Consider the following 16,295-nt stretch of genomic DNA (forward strand, 5'->3'; position numbering starts at 1 on the left):
CAGTGCACATCTGACCCAGCTTTATCGCCCACAGTGTCTACACTTTGCACCTCCCTGGTTATTTCTGCTTGTCTATCACCAGTCATTAACCTTATACTCCCGGCAGACTTGATGCAGGTCAATTCGCTGCTACGGCGCGCACCTCAGCATTTAGAAACTAGCAGAAATAACTGTAGAGTGTTTAATTTCTCAGCACTGTTGAAATGACCCTTGTCCTCACCATAAAAGAGTACCCTTCCCTTTAAGTATCTGCTTTTGGTCATTCTGTTATGGTTTCACCCCCTTGCTCTCTTCCCCACCCCCCACCACCGCCTCACTCACTAGTTCCTGTTAGAACATCAGAAGGTAAGAGAGATGGGAAATGTTCGAGCTGACCGACCCCAGACAAGCCTCGGCTCATAAGCGGACGCGGCAGGATTTGTACGGCGATCTGCGAACCCCTTGGCGGGTACAGATTGGCAGAGTGCGCGGGGAGTGGGCCATTCACACCCTGCGCGAGTTAAACTGTTGGTGTCGGGACTGTGTGCTGACCTCGTGGGTACCTTTTGGTTTTATGATCAGTTTTTTTTTTAATTTTAAGAAAGGGAAGCCGTGTTGTATGGGTTTGTTTTTTTTTAAATAAATGTTTTGAAGTCCAAAGAGTTGACGCTGACGGTGCTGGCAAATCGCTGATTCTAATCCTCGGGTACTTGGTGCAAAGGAGCCTCAGAACAGGCGACACCCCAGCCCTGAAATCACAATATTAGTGTTTAACGCATTGTATAAACGTTAATTTGCCCACTATTTTAACGCAGGCATTGAATTTTTAACACCAGGCTGGAGATGACAGTGTGTGACGTAGCTTAAGACTGCGTTACGTTGTTCCTGCATTAATCTCCCGCTGTAACTTCTGCCCCTGCTGCAGTGAACTTTTTGTAAGCCTTTTTTTTGGAGCAAGCTTGCATATTGGCAGAGAAAACATAATCTCCTTTGCGCTGCATCACCATGGAAACTTAGCTTCAAAGAGCAGTATCTGCTTAATTGAGTTGCCTTTACAGAAGAAATGTATTGCTGTTTTTTTTTAGTATGATCAGTGCGAATGGTGTAGGAGGCGGGTATGAACTGAGTATAGAGAAGGAAGAGAGAGAGGTACCACAGCCTTTGCTGCTTGTCTGAATGTATGTTGTCATTAGTCAGGAAGAGTGTAATCGTGCGTAAAACTGAATTTGAGACAGGGCGGGGTGGAAGTTGGGCACTGCCTCATACATGGGTCATTGTGGCAGAATACTCGGGAAGAATATTCACCTGCTTCCGGCTCAGATTCTCTCCCTGTTGGATTCTCCAGTGATGCCACTACTCTTCCTCCCCTCCTACTCGTGCCTTTCCCCCTCTCCTCCTCCCCCTCTCTCTCTCCCGCTCCCCCTCTCTCTCTCCCGCTCCCCCTCTCTCTCTCCCGCTCCCCCTCTCTCTCTCCCGCTCCCCCTCTCTCTCTCCCGCTCCCCCTCTCTCTCTCCCGCTCCCCCTCTCTCTCTCCCGCTCCCCCTCTCTCTCTCCCGCTCCCCCTCTCTCTCTCCCGCTCCCCCTCTCTCTCTCCCGCTCCCCCTCTCTCCCGCTCCCCCTCTCTCTCTCCCGCTCCCCTCTCTCTCTCCCGCTCCCCCTCTCTCTCTCCCGCTCCCCCTCTCTCTCTCCCGCTCCCCCTCTCTCTCTCCCGCTCCCCCTCTCTCTCTCCCGCTCCCCCTCTCTCTCTCCCGCTCCCCCTCTCTCTCTCCCGCTCCCCCTCTCTCTCTCCCGCTCCCCCTCTCTCTCTCCCGCTCCCCCTCTCTCTCTCCCGCTCCCCCTCTCTCACTCCCGCTCCCCCTCTCTCTCTCCCGCTCCCCCTCTCTCTCTCCCGCTCCCCCTCTCTCTCTCCCGCTCCCCCTCTCTCTCTCCCGCTCCCCCCTCTCTCTCTCCCGCTCCCCCTCTCTCTCTCCCGCTCCCCCTCTCTCTCTCCCGCTCCCCCTCTCTCTCTCCCGCTCCCCCTCTCTCTCTCCCGCTCCCCCTCTCTCTCTCCCGCTCCCCCTCTCTCTCTCCCGCTCCCCCTCTCTCTCTCCCGCTCCCCCTCTCTCTCTCCCGCTCCCCCCCCTCTCTCGCCCGCTCCCCCCCCCCCCCCCCCCCCGATCAAAGATTTATTTTGGTTGTAAAGTAGAATGATATTTGGATTGTGGTAAACGCGGGAGATATTCCCTGGGATTCTGTTCTGTGACTGGTTTTCTGAAACATTGTGGGAAGACTAACTGATCACTGGAGTGTGCAACAGTCTGGGGGTGGGATGGAGAGAGAAGACATTTGCAAGTTGCAGCCAATGACGATACTGTTCTCTCTGTTGGAACGAGGGAGGAGTCTGATTGGCTCACGTTAAGAAGACCGAGTTGTGTTGTGCCAAATACACAGACCCTGTCGAAACCAGAGCTCTGCTGGGCAGGTGAGGCCGCCGGATTTTATTCCTGTCTGTCATCACCCCCGCTTATCAAAATGCTCAGGCCGTTCAGTATTGCAGCTTGTTTGTAAGGAACTTGATGTCCTTCCCCCCCCCCCCCCAATATAAATCAGATTTAACACCGCCCCCTCGCCTCCATTATAATTACACGTTTTACAGCCCTAACACCCCCCCCCCCCCTCCAAACTGAAGCACTCCGTGTGTCTACAGTGCCCCTCACTCTGGCACTCTGCCTACAGTGCCTCTCACTCTGGCACTCTGTGTGTACAGTGCCCCTCACTCTGTCACGCTGTGTACAGTGCCTCTCACCCTGGCACGCTGTGTACAGTGCCCCTCACTCTGCCATGCTGTGTACAGTGCCCCTCGCTCTGGCACGCTGTGTGTGCAGTGCCTCGCACTCTGGCACGCTGTGTACAGTGCCTCTCACTCTGGCACGCTGTGTACAGTGCCCCTCACTCTGGCACTCTGTCTGCAGTGCCCCTCACTCTGGCACTCTGTACAGTGCCTCTCACTCTGGCACGCTGTGTACAGTGCCTCTCGCTCTGGCACTCTGTGTACAGTGCCTCTCACTCTGGCACTCTGTGTACAGTGCCTCTCTGGCACGCTGTGTGTACAGTGCCTCTCACTCTGGCACGCTGTGTACAGTGCCTCTCGCTCTGGCACTCTGTGTGTACAGTGCCCCGCACTCTGTGTGTACAGTGCCCCTCGCTCTGGCACTCTGTGTACAGTGCCCCTCGCTCTGGCACTCTGTGTATAGTGCCTCGCACTCTGGCACGCTGTGTACAGTGCCTCTCTGGCACTCTGTACAGTGCCCCTCGCTCTGGCACTCTGTGTACAGTGCCCCTCGCTCTGGCACTCTGTACAGTGCCTCGCACTCTGGCACGCTGTGTGTACAGTGCCCCTCACTCTGGCACGCTGTGTGTACAGTGCCTCGCACTCTGTGTGTACAGTGCCTCGCACTCTGTACAGTTCCCCCTCGCTCTGGCACTCTGTGTACAGTTCCCCTCGCTCTGGCACTCTGTGTACAGTGCCCCTCGCTCTGGCGCTCCCTGTTGCAATGGAGCTCCCTGGTATGTGGCGAGCATCACTACAACCTCTCCTGGTGCACCATGCCTATATGTATTGTGTCCTTATTGCTGATGACACCTTGTTGATAGACAAACTCTCTATAGGGATGGATGAACAATAGGAGTTAGTTGCGACAGCATCAGCCATTCTTACCCACACACTATCAAACTCTGCCGAGATGGTGCATTGTCGGGCCGGCTGGTCTCTATTCTGGGCATGTGTCGCCGTCTCTGCCCGGCTTCTGATTGGCCTCTGGCGTGGAGTCCTCCATTGCTGTTGTGCGTGCTTCGTTCAGTACGTGAGCTGGAGGTTCCTGTGACTGCTGCTCTTGTCCCTCTCGCTGATATTCCAGTAACTCGCCTTTAACTCAACGGGGAAAGCGGACAGTGAAATGTTGCTCAAAGGGAAACCGTGTGTTTGTCTCGTCCTTTCCTCCCATTCCCCCTGCTCCGGCGATAGTCTCTGCGTTTCACCATATTTAGGCTTCCAAAGGAGCCCTGACATCGTGTTCATTTTGGGATGGAGGGGCGGGGAGGGGGTTAATGATGAATTAATTGCTTCCTGCGTGTGCGGAATCCACAGCCCGTGCAGAGAAGAAGCTGCACTTTGCAACACCCGGGCTCGACACACTTCAGTTTAGTGAAGGGCCTTGCTTACAGTGCCAAGGGGGCTGACACAGTGTGATACCATGCGCTCAGGGTACCGAGGACAGTAGAGCTCATTGCCCCATGTGCATAGCCTTGATTTGGGGGATTTCAGAGCTTCGATCCGTTAGCGGATAAAGTTATGCCGAACCTTTGCTGCTAAAACCACGCACATTGTACTGAAAACTGCAACTTTTTGCAAGTCACAGACGTGGCTCACGTCGTTCCCCAACAGGGGGTTCTGGTCCCCTGACTCGCTCTTCCTTCCTCCCAATCCCCCTCCTCCCCCTCCTTTCATTTTTGGAACGAGACTCTTTCTCGGGCTTTCGGCAAGAGCTTGTTGGTGAAGCTGCAAAGACGGAAAAGTGTCAAACACCCGATCAAGTCTGCCGCTGGCCTCGCTGTCAGTACAAGGCGACTGTGGTGGGTGAAGCGTGCTGGGCAAAAACACCAGCGTGTGGGGAGAGGCATCGCGTGGGGTTCGATCCCCAGCCACCATTGTTTCTGCAGCGGGCACGACCAGAGTTTTTGATCCAAATCATTGGCGGTGTCAGATTAATAAATCAATGAATTTATTCTCCTACAATAACACTTCCCTACATTACAACAGTGAGCACACTTCAACAGCACTTCATTGGCGGAAAAACGTTTTGGGGTGTCCTGAGCGTGTGAAAGGTGCTATAGAAATGCAAGTCTTTCTAAATAAATGGGCTAGAAGACTTGCTGCTGGTGCTGTCATTCTGGACATGTCCCTCTCGTCTCTGATGCTTGACTCCAAACCCAGTCCATACCAGTGAGCTGAAATTCTCTGCTGTCAGGATTAAATGGTTTTGACTCGCTTCCAAATCCATCGCACACAAAAGTGGGCTGAATGTGACACTGAATTACCAGCCAGCCTCAGACCCTCCACAAGGAGACTGATGGGGGTAGCTGGGAACACCATGCGGTTCAGTAATGGGGGGTGCAAGGGGAGAAGGTGCTGTTCCGTATCTAGAACAAAGGCACAGAATCGAGGGAGCTGTAATTCTGCATCTTAATCCGGGGTCAGTGCTGATGCTGAGTGCGATGTGAGAATATCGCTCCTTCGCTCGACCGGTCACCGGCCCTGCTGAAGATCGCAATGTTCTGTCGCAACACTGACCGGGGGCGAGAAATTAAACACATTTCTGCTTTCGCGCCGCTCTCCAATTCCCAACCCGCTGCAAGTGGTAACTTGAAGAAGTTGATTCCAGAACCTTCCGTCAGCAAGGCTCGCGTGCGAATGTAGCGTCAGACATTCAGCGTGAGCTTGGCCAGTGGGGTATCGAGCAGGTTCCTGCTCCTTGCTGAAGTGCTGCGAGCCCAGCTCGACAGTGTACGTGTGTCCGTATGTGTAGAGGTCGGGTGAGGGCTACTGTCTCCTTCCCACCCCAGCCTCCCATCAAATCTCCGGGCTCCAATGGGTGAGGTGCCAGTGGGCACTGGCTCCCACGGGACCATGCCCCCCCAGGGGAGTCAGTGCCTGCAGGCGAGATGCGGGTGCAGGGCAAGGAAAACCTTGATTCCAATGTGCACCCCTTCCCTCTTTGCAGTGAGTTATTCCACGAATTCAGGTAAAGTGCATGTGACGCTCCTGGGCTGAAAATCTCGCCCGGACCATGGGATCCTGTTTGTGTCAGCTGTACATCCCCCCCCACTCTCCCTCCCTCCCCCCACTTCTTCCCTCGAGAGCTGGGTGCAGTGAGGTGCCTATTGGGCCCCTCGTGTAACTGTCTCCCATGGGCAGTCACTGCTGTTACCCAGGACGTCGCTTTGGCCTCCCGCTCTGACCCTTTATGTCATGGCAGATGACGGCATGCTGCTTGACGAAATGCGTTTGAACTTTCTGTAAGGATGTAGCCAGGGGCCTGGACCATGGCCAGTTATTTTTGGTGGCTCCTATTTTCTTTTTAATCTTAAGCGTTGCCCTCCCAGCCACATGTTCAGTGGCACAGCTGTGAATATAGGCTCGAATCTTCTAGGCAGGCCTGCTATACAATGGCGTCTCCTGCAGGTGCTGTATTGTCGGTGCAAAGACCGTTCCAGTGCTCTCAAGAGGCGGACACTAGAGCAGCATTGCCGATCAGTGTACCAGCACATTGTACAAACTCTTCCCTGCCCGCTCCCCCGATCACCTTTAACCTTGCTCTGCATGAACCTCAGTGAGCGCTGTTACCAATCAATAGCTGGCTTTTATCGGATTTTTTTTTTTAATAAATAAAAACGTCACAGAAAACTTGTAATAAAGGTGTTTATAAATGTGAAGAATGTATATTTTCTTTTTTTTGTAATACTGGGCCCAGACCAATGCGATTACTGAGCTGATCAGATCCAAGAGTGGGTTTCGCACCGAGTCTCGACAGCAGCCTGCAAACAGGAAAGGAGCCACTTTCCCAGACCGTTACACCGCAAGACCTGCGTTGGGTCGAAAGTTGCTGTTTTCCCTTTGCCCCTGCCCCCCCCCCCCACAAATATATCTTGAGGGCATTGACTCCTATTAGGGGTCTGGTTACATGGCCACGCTGGGGTGTCTCCGAAACGGCGAGTGTCAATGGCTGTTCGGGCATGGGGGGAATCGCGGCCAATCCCAATCCCAATCCCAATCCTGCTCACACCGGGCGCGCCTCCCCTCCTCTCTGGTTACTTTCTGATTCGCACTGCTGCAGTGCTCCACTCAAGACTAGAAAACCCCAGGCAGATTGATGTGACAGATACCCTGAGGATTCGGATGGGACTTGGTGGGGAAGGATCTAAAGTGTCAATCGGGGGGTGGGGGTGAGGTGCAGGTCCTTTTTGCTGAGTGCTCATTTAGTAGTTTGACTCCTGGCTGGTTGTACTCGGGGTATTGACACCCTGTGATTGTTGCTGTATTCTCCAATCTAGACTACAGTCCATTCTCTGCTAAGTAGGGTTTCAAAGTGCGGCCTCTGGAATCCTGGAAATGCCTTGTAAAGTACTTCTTTTCCTGCCTGTCGTACGATTTATGTTTTATTCATGTATTTTTTCCAGTTACTAATAAGTTATTTTTGTCGCTGTATACTGATCAATGCTTTCTTCCTTTGAATAACTGGCATAGCCTTTTTTGGACGTTGGAATAGGCGATCTTTGGAAGTGTGTCAGTATTTGCAGGGAGGGTTTGGGTGTCAATATTTACACTCTGTTACTTGCTGGGGAAATGGAAACGTCTGAAGACCACAGCACTTGTCCAGTGCGGACCCTCCTCAAGATTAGTTTGCTGCTTACCCGCCGAGGGGCTGGGCCCCTAGGGTCGGTTTTTTCCTTGTTTTACACCTCAAGCTAATCTGGGAGGGCTCCCAGAGACGTAATCGTGCAGTGGGTGTGTGAAAATCATCATGTTCCCCTCCAGTGTCCACCCTGCCCCGCATTGTGTCTCTCGTCGTCTTAAGTTGCCTGCAGGCTTGGGAGCGGCCTCCACCCTGTCCTCGGGTCTCCCAGACAAGAGCGTGGCGGTGGACTATTTAACCACAGGGGCATCGCAAATCAAGCCGGAATCCTGACCTCACCGGGCACACGGACTTCCCTGACTGGATAGTGGGCAGGGGCAGGAATCGTGGTTGATTTTTATTTTCTTCAATCTTCCCCCTCCCCCCCCCCCCCCCCCCCCCCCCAAAAGCACAGGTTTGCTGATGGCAGCAGCTTGTATCACTGCTTTTGGCAGAGGTTCGTTAACTCCGCACAGGACTGGGGCTCAAGCCTGGGTCCTCTCCTGGCCTGTGAGTCTCAGTACCGCACTATGATATATGAGGTGGGGGGGGGGGGGTGATGTGAAGGGGTTCCTCATGTTCCCCTTTGCAATGGAACAGCGAATCGAATAAGACGTGGTGGGTTGGTGCGATCACAGTCAGTAATTACCTTGATCTGGTCTATGCTGCTCTCTGAATTTGTACAAATTTTTTTGAGCTCTCTATTGTGGATTTAGCAAACAAAAGCTGATGTACCTTCTAGATGCAAATTAAAATATTTTGACAAATACCATTACCCGCCGTTTACATTTGTTTCAATGTGGAGTCCATTTGCTGAATCTGTGTCACCTTCCAACCCTGTCCCTCTTCTCTCCTTCAGATCAATGATAGAAATTCACGGCACAGAAGGAGGCCATTCGGCCCATCGTGTCCGTGCCGGCCAAAGAAGAGCCATCCAGCCTAATCCCACTGTCCAGCTCTCGGTCCGTAGCCCTGTAGGTTCCGGCACTTCAAGTGCATATCCAAGTACTTTTTAAATGTGATGAGGGTTTCTGCCTCTCCCACCCTTTCAGGCAGTGAGTTCCAGACCCCCACCACCCTCTGGGTGAAAAAGTTTGTCAACTCCCCTCTAATCCTTCTATCAATTACTTTAAATCACTGCCCCCTGGTTATTGACCTGGAATGATGTCGAATGTACAGCACAGAAAAAGACCATTTGGCCCAACTGGTCCGTGCCAGTGTTTCTGCTCCACACGGGCCTCCTCCCACCCCTCTTCATCTCGCCCTATCAGCACAACCTTCTATTCCTTTCTCCCTCCTGTGCTTATCCAGCTTCCCCTTAAATGCATCTATGCCATTTGCCTCAACCACTCCCTGTGATAGCGAGTTCCACATTCTCACCACACTTTCTAAAGGCTAGCCCATTCCGGTACCCCATCATATCTTAAATAGTCGTTGCACCCCAGTGAATTTCATTATAGGTGTCAGCCTGGGCCTCGCCTCTGAGTCAGAAGGTCGTGGGTGCAAATCCCACTCGAGACTTGAGCACGTAATCCCAGCTGACCCTGCGGACTTGACTTTTAGCCTCCTCCTCACCCCTGGACAGAACTTGTCTGATGGGTGAATCCTCCCTTCCCCTCGAACCTCTAGCCTTTCGCTCTCTCTCTTCCACCCAACTCTTCCTTGATCAGTCCTCCCGATAAGATGATAAACTGAGCGCTCTGTCTGCCGGGCCAGGTGGATATTTAAGATCTGGCTGGCGTTACTTGAATAGCAGAGAGTTCTCCCAGTGTACTGGCCAACGTTCCTCCATCAACCCACGAAATAACCAATTCGCTGGCCTTCCATCGGTGTGTGTGAAGCTGCTAGTGTTGAATGGTTGCTGTGTCTACAAACATCACAGCGATCAGTAATTTATTGTTTGAAATTCTGAGAACCTTCAGTGCGATCTCCCAGCTTTGACCATTTCCTTGCTCCTCCAGCTTGTTCTATCTTATCTATTTTTCCATACTTCCCCTCCCAAGATCTAAGTGGAATATTCCAGTGCTGCGCCTATCTGTGTAACGGAAATAACTTTGTATCCTAACTCGCACCCAGTCCCGTTCACCCATCACCCCCTGTGCTCGCTGACGTACACTGGCTCTCGGTCCGGCAACGCCTCGATTTCAAAATTCTCATCCTTGTTTTCAATTCCCTCCATGGCCTTGCCCCTCCCTATCTGTGTAACCTCCCCCAGCCCCACAACCCTCCGAGATATCTGCGCTCCTCCAATTCTGGCCACTTACGCATCCCCCATTTCCATCGCTCCACCATTGGCGGCCGTGCCTTCAGCTGCCTGGGCCCCGAGCTCTGGAATTCCTTCCCTAAACCTCTCCGCCTCCCTCTCCTCCTTTAAGACGCTCCTTAAAACCGACCTAAGCTTTTGGTGACCTGTGAAGTACCTTGGGACGTTGTACTGTGTTACCGGTGCGATATAAATGCAAGTGTTGTTCTGAGGGGTGGAAAGAGCTCCCATTTGTTTGTGTGTACACTTATACTGTTTTTTTATGCAGCGTTACGAAAATATGACATAAAATAAATAAAACCCTTTTGCATGAAAAGGAAACTAGTTAAAAAACCTCTGTACATCAGTAAAGTGGAAGATGCAGTGATGAGGAGACTTGATTCGCTGGTACTTTATTTCTGTGTAAATGTGCCACAAATGTCTGTATTTACATCGCATCACCTGACAGCTCACTCCGCTCCTACGCCAGGACTGTCGGGATCCCGCTCCTAAACCAGGACTGTCGGGATCCTGCTCCTAAGCCAGGACTGTCGGGATCCTGCTCCTAAGCCAGGACTGTCGGGATCCTGCTCCTAAACCAGGACTGTCGGGATCCTGCTCCTAAGCCAGGACTGTCGGGATCCTGCTCCTAAACCGGGACTGTCGGGATCCTGCTCCTAAGCCAGGACTGTCGGGATCCTGCTCCTAAGCCAGGACTGTCGGGATCCTGCTCCTAAGCCAGGACTGTCGGGATCCTGCTCCTAAACCAGGACTGTCGGGATCCTGCTCCTAAACCAGGACTGTCGGGATCCTGCTCCTAAACCAGGACTGCCGGGATCCCCCTCCTAAACCAGGACTGTCGGGATCCCGCTCCTAAGCCAGGACTGTCGGGATCCCCCTCCTAAACCAGGACTGTCGGGATCCTGCTCCTAAGCCAGGACTGTCGGGATCCTGCTCCTAAACCAGGACTGCCGGGATCCCCCTCCTAAACCAGGACTGTCGGGATCCCGCTCCTAAGCCAGGACTGTCGGGATCCCGCTCCTAAACCAGGACTGTCGGGATCCCGCTCCTAAACCAGGACTGCCGGGATCCCGCTCCTAAGCCAGGACTGCCGGGATCCCGCTCCTAAGCCAGAACTGTCGGGATCCCCCTCCTAAACCAGGACTGTCGGGATCCCGCTCCTAAACCAGGACTGTCGGAATCCTGCTCCTAAGCCAGGATCACGGAGATCCTGCTCTTTAAACAGCAGGCCCAATCTGCTCTGTAGTTTGTTCCTGTTAACAATTCCACAGGTCTGAAGTTCAGACGTGAACCTTTGGTAGCCAGACCAGAGCTCACAACTTGTTATCTTTGCCAACAGTTCCCTAGATATCTTTGGTGGCGGGGGGTTTGAGGATGGGCTGTTATTGATTACCGAGAACAAGTACTTGTAGAGGCAGGTTTGTAATACTGGTGGGAAATGTAGCAATTTTCAAGAATAATCACACTGAAATAAACCTCTTCATTATAATAATCGTTTTTCGGATGAGACGTTAAACTGAGGCCCCGTCTGCCCTCTCGGGTGGATGGAAAAGATCCCACGGCCACTATTTCGAAGAAGAGCAGGGGAGTTCTCCCCAGTGTCCTGGGGCCGATATTTATCCCTCAACCAACATCACTAAAATAAACATTATCTGGTCATTATCACATTGCTGTTTGTGGGAGCTTGCTGTGCGCAAATTGGCTGCCGTGTTTCCTACATTACAACAGTGACTACACTTCAAAAAGTACTTCATTGGCTGTGAAGCACTTTGAGACGTCCTGAGGTGGTGAAAGACGCTGGAGAAATGCAAGTCCTTTCTTCAATACAAATGTTTTGTTTATTTTTAAGATGACCCTTCTCCTTTGTTCCTCTGGAGCGTTCCTTAGCCGCATCCTAACTACCCACAGGACAAATCCCGGTTGGGGTACAAGCCTATATTGCACCAAGAGTTTGTAGGGATCAAGTTACTTCTAATAAAACCTGTAAGGAGACACTGGGTCAAGCAAAAACTGAACAAAAGTGGCCCCCTTTTCAGAGGGGCACAACTAATAAGAAACTAAACCATAAAACAAAGGAAACTTCTAAAATGAAATAATGTTATTCCCAGTGTCCACTGTGCCCTTCAGTCGCGGGATGCTTCAACTTGGTATTGTTGACAAATCATCGCTCCCTTAAATATTTTTCCTTACCCTATTCCGTTATACATCGCTTTATAAAATAACGCATCCAACAGATAAAGGAGAGTTTGTTTTCAGTGTCTGCAGTCTCCATTGCTTGTTTTTGCCGGCAATTTCAATCCAGAAATTCGGGTCCCAACATGTGAGTATGCACGGGGTACTCACGCGTAGGCCCAACGAAAGTGCCGGTTTCGTGCATGCACTGCCCATGCGCGGGAAACCGGCACTTCCGTTCCCCTGAAAGAAGGGGTTCAGAGGTGGAACGCGTGCGCGGGAGAAGCTGCGCGTGCGCATCGAACTTACGTTTTTTTTGCAGGTTTCTCCGGGAGGGTAAGTCTGCAGGAGTTACACTTTTAAAAAGCAGGCGCAAGGCCTGCTTTTAACAAGGTAAGTGGTGAATTAATTAAAATTAAAACATTTTTTCCACAGGTTTATTATTTTTAATTACTTTAAAGAAAGGTAAGTTTATTTTTAGCCCTGTTAGAAAATGTAATTAATTTTTTCAAAAATTTAAATTATTGTTTAGAATAGTTATTTCATGTAATTTATAGTTATTTTAAAAATGTGATTTAAAAAAAAATTTATTTGAAGTTTTAGTGATGTTTTGGGGCTTATAGTATTTATGGTTTTGACAGCTCTTCCTGTCAATTTTATGAATGGGCATTTCCCTGCTACCATTGGCTCTCCATGGCCCATGTGATCCCAGGGGACGCATCGAACTAACTGCGCCCCTGGGATACACAAGCACTGCGCGCCGGCAGTTGGAGGAGACCCAGGATCGGAATCCCACGCGGGCCCACAGCTCGACGGCCGGCGCGCTAGGTAAGTGCAGGTCGGGGGCTTGCACCCGCGGGAAGCCCCCGACCCGAATTTCTGGCCCATTGCCTCCTTGGCCTCCGTAAATGCGGTGGGAATGGCGGAAGCTGGCAGTGAGGGTCTGGTCACTCTTCTTGTTTACCGTTCCTCTTGGCTATTATCACTCGATTATTCCTAACTATTAGATCGGTATTTCGTAGTGCAGAGGTTCTGTTGAACACCAAGCCTCACTCCCAGACTGATCATCTACACAAGAGTTGGAAAATCGTCACCTTGCATTGTTTCGATGATGTCTGCGTTACTGGGTTTCCGTGAGGCTGTCTCATCTCTCCAGACAGCCTAGTCAAGGCTTTCTGGCCTCAAGTACAGAGCCCATGGATTGGTTCTGCAATGGCCATAGGAAGGTAGGAGCAGGAGGAGGCCATTCAGGCCCTTGAGCCTGTTCCACCATTCAATTAAATCACGACCAATGTTCCCTTTAAGCTGCGCAGTGCTCTTGAGGTCCCGCGCAGCCAGTGAGCCGGCTATTTAATAGAAAAAACCGCGCATGCATGGAATTTTGAATGGCCCGTGCAGCCCGATAAAGGGGCCGTGTAGGCCAAAAAAAATTAGAGGGAACATTGATCACGACTGATCTGTATTTCGACTCCATCTACCCGCCTTCGCTCCATATCCCTTGATACCCTCGCCCAACAAAAATCTTATCGACCTCAGTCTTGAAAAATTCAATTGACCCCCCAGTATCCATTTTGGGGAAAGAGTGTCCTAGATTTCCACTATCCTTTGTGTGGGAAAGGTTCTTCCTGATTTCAGCCCCGAGTGGCCTGGCTCTAATTTAGCATGAACAGAGACAGGAATTTATGTCTCAAGAGGTATGACGGGATGGGGGAGGCCTGATGAGCAGTAGTAGCAGGAGAATGCCCCCTCCTTCGGAATGGCTCCTTCATAAAAAGTGGGTGTTGGTGTAACCGTTAAAAGACCAGCCAAGACCCACTGTTGACCTGTCACCTCACCTGTGATCACATGGCTGACGGTTACCTCTGCCTCTGTCCCTAAATCTTGCATCGAACCTTGGTTAGACCACAGGAGTACTGTGAACAGTTCTGGCCTCCATATTACAAAAATGATGATGAGGCACTGGAGAAGGTGCAAAAAAATATTCACAAGGATGATACCAGAACTGAGAGGTTACAACGATCAGGAAAGACGGAACAGGCGGGGGCTCTTTTCTCTAGAAAGGAGAAGGCTGAGGGGTGACCTGATCGAGGGCTTCAAGATTATGAAGCGGTTCGATAGGGTAGACGTAGAGAAGATGTTTCCACTTGTGGGGGAGACCAGAACTAGGGGCCATCAATATAAGACAGTCACTAATAAATCCAATGGGGAATTCAGGAGAAACTTCTTCACCCAGAGAGTGGTGAGAATGTGGAACTCGCTCCCACAGGGAGTGGTTGAGGTGAATAGCAGAGATACATTTAAGGGGAAGCTGGATAAACACACGAGGGAGAAAGGAATAGAAGGATACGCTGATGGGGTGAGATGAAGAGGGTGGGAGGAGGCTCCTGTGGAGCAGAAACACCAGCACGGAGCAGTTGGGCCAAATGGCCTGTTTCTGTGCTGTACATTTTATGTAATATGTAAAACTTTCTGTCTGTGAAACAAGGACAGGACTGGATTCACCTCCAGAGACTGAACTCTGCCCTTCCCTCCCGGCGTCATTGAATATTCCACAAACTGTTCACTCTCAAAGGTCGTTCATACAGATAGATAGGTCAGCGCAGTGGCTCCATAAAAAAATTCTGCATCTCTTCAGATTTTCTAATTGCTTGTAGGATCTAATTAGCGAAGGCTCCTTGGGAGTGTGCTCAGCAGCCATTGCCATTTACCCCGCAACTGTGGAACAAAACTTCAAGGAGCATGCCTTGATCTCATAACATAAGAAACGAGTGGGATGTGGGGAGTGTTGGGGAGAGAGAGGTTGTGGGGGGATGGGTGGGGGGGAGAGAGGTTGTGGGGGGATGGGTGGGGGGGAGAGGTTGTGGGGGGATGGGTGGGGGGATTGTTTGGGGGTGAGTGGGGGGGTAGGGGATGTGTGTGTGGGGGGATGGGGGGTTGTGTGGGGAGGGGGGGGGAATGTGTGTGTGGGGGGATGGGGGGTTGTGTGGGGAGGGGGGTTGTGTGGGGATGTGTGTGTGGGGGGATGGGGGGTTGTGTGGGGTGGTGGGGGGATGTGTGTGTGGGGGGTTGTGGGGATGGGGGCGAGTGTGGGGGGGGTGGGGGAATGTGTGTGTGGGGGGATGGGGGGTTGTGTGGGGTGGTGGGGGGATGTGTGTGTGGGGGGTTGTGGGGATGGGGGCGAGTGTGGGGGGGGTGGGGGAATGTGTGTGTGGGGGGATGGGGGGTTGTGTGGGGAGGGGGGTTGTGTGGGGATGTGTGTGTGGGGGGATGGGGGGTTGTGTGGGGTGGTGGGGGGATGTGTGTAGGGGGGGATGGGGTGGGGTAATTGGGCTCAGCTGCTGTGGTCGAAGGGCCCATCGCCATGCATTGCCTGAGCAATGCTATCTCGGGCAAGATCTTGGCGGGGCGACCAACGCCCCTGGGAACCGTGCCCCAAAGGAGAGGAAGCGGGGGGCAAATGAGGGGAAATAAAATAAAGCGAAATCTAAAGGAATAGAGTTTGCGATTTGGAATTCCCTGTGTGTGGAGAGGTGGCGCTCCACCGCTCTCTAACAGTAACAGTGATGCACATTGCTTTGGACTGGAAATGCCTTACTGAGCTTGTTTAACAAGAAGAGACGCACAATAAACAACAGCAACACCACATGATGGAAACAGGAAACACAAACTCCACGACCGTTTGCCGAGGTCTTGTATTCCTGTTGAACAAATTAGATCGCGTGGCCTCCGTTGTAAAGCCAAGATCCATCAGTCGCAAACTTAAAATGCTGCTTCCTTTTATTCTCCTTTGCCTGCCGTGGTTATCGAGCCCTCTCTCTCTCTCTCTCTCTCTATACACACAAAGGAGGAATAAAATAGGTTCCGTTGAAATAGTGCAAACTCGCTGGCTCATGCAGGGGAAAGGTTTGACTGTCGGACACAATCTTCAAGTCGAGGATGTTTGGACTGAGGAAGAGCATTAACCTGCTCGTTGAAGCAAAGCCGAGTTGAAGACCACCTTCAACATCTGACCAGCTTCTTTGGTTTGGTCAACCCAGGTCCCTGGAGCTGGCCTGTGACTGAAGGGCGTTGCACCTCACCGGCACACCTCACAGTACTGCTATTGTATAGAAATCCCAATGGACTAAACCCCTTCCCATTCACTCCCACTGTACACAATCCCAATGGACTAAACCCCTTCCCATTCACTCCTATTGTACACAATCCCAATGGACCAAACCCCTTCCCATTCACTCCCACTGTACACAATCCCAATGGACTAAACCCCTTCCCATTCACTCCTATTGTACACAATCCCAATGGACCAAACCCCTTCCCATTCACTCCTACTTTACACAATCCCAATGGACCCAAACCCCTTCCCATTCACTCCCACTGTACACAATCCCAATGATCAAAGACAAATGACCAACCCCACCTAATTATAATCGCATAAAGGGTGAAAGTTCATG

The sequence above is a fragment of the Somniosus microcephalus genome, chromosome 13 (assembly GCF_052327205.1).
Source record: "Somniosus microcephalus isolate GS21.2 chromosome 13, FLI_Smic_1.0, whole genome shotgun sequence".
NCBI classification, from domain to species: domain Eukaryota; kingdom Metazoa; phylum Chordata; class Chondrichthyes; order Squaliformes; family Somniosidae; genus Somniosus; species Somniosus microcephalus.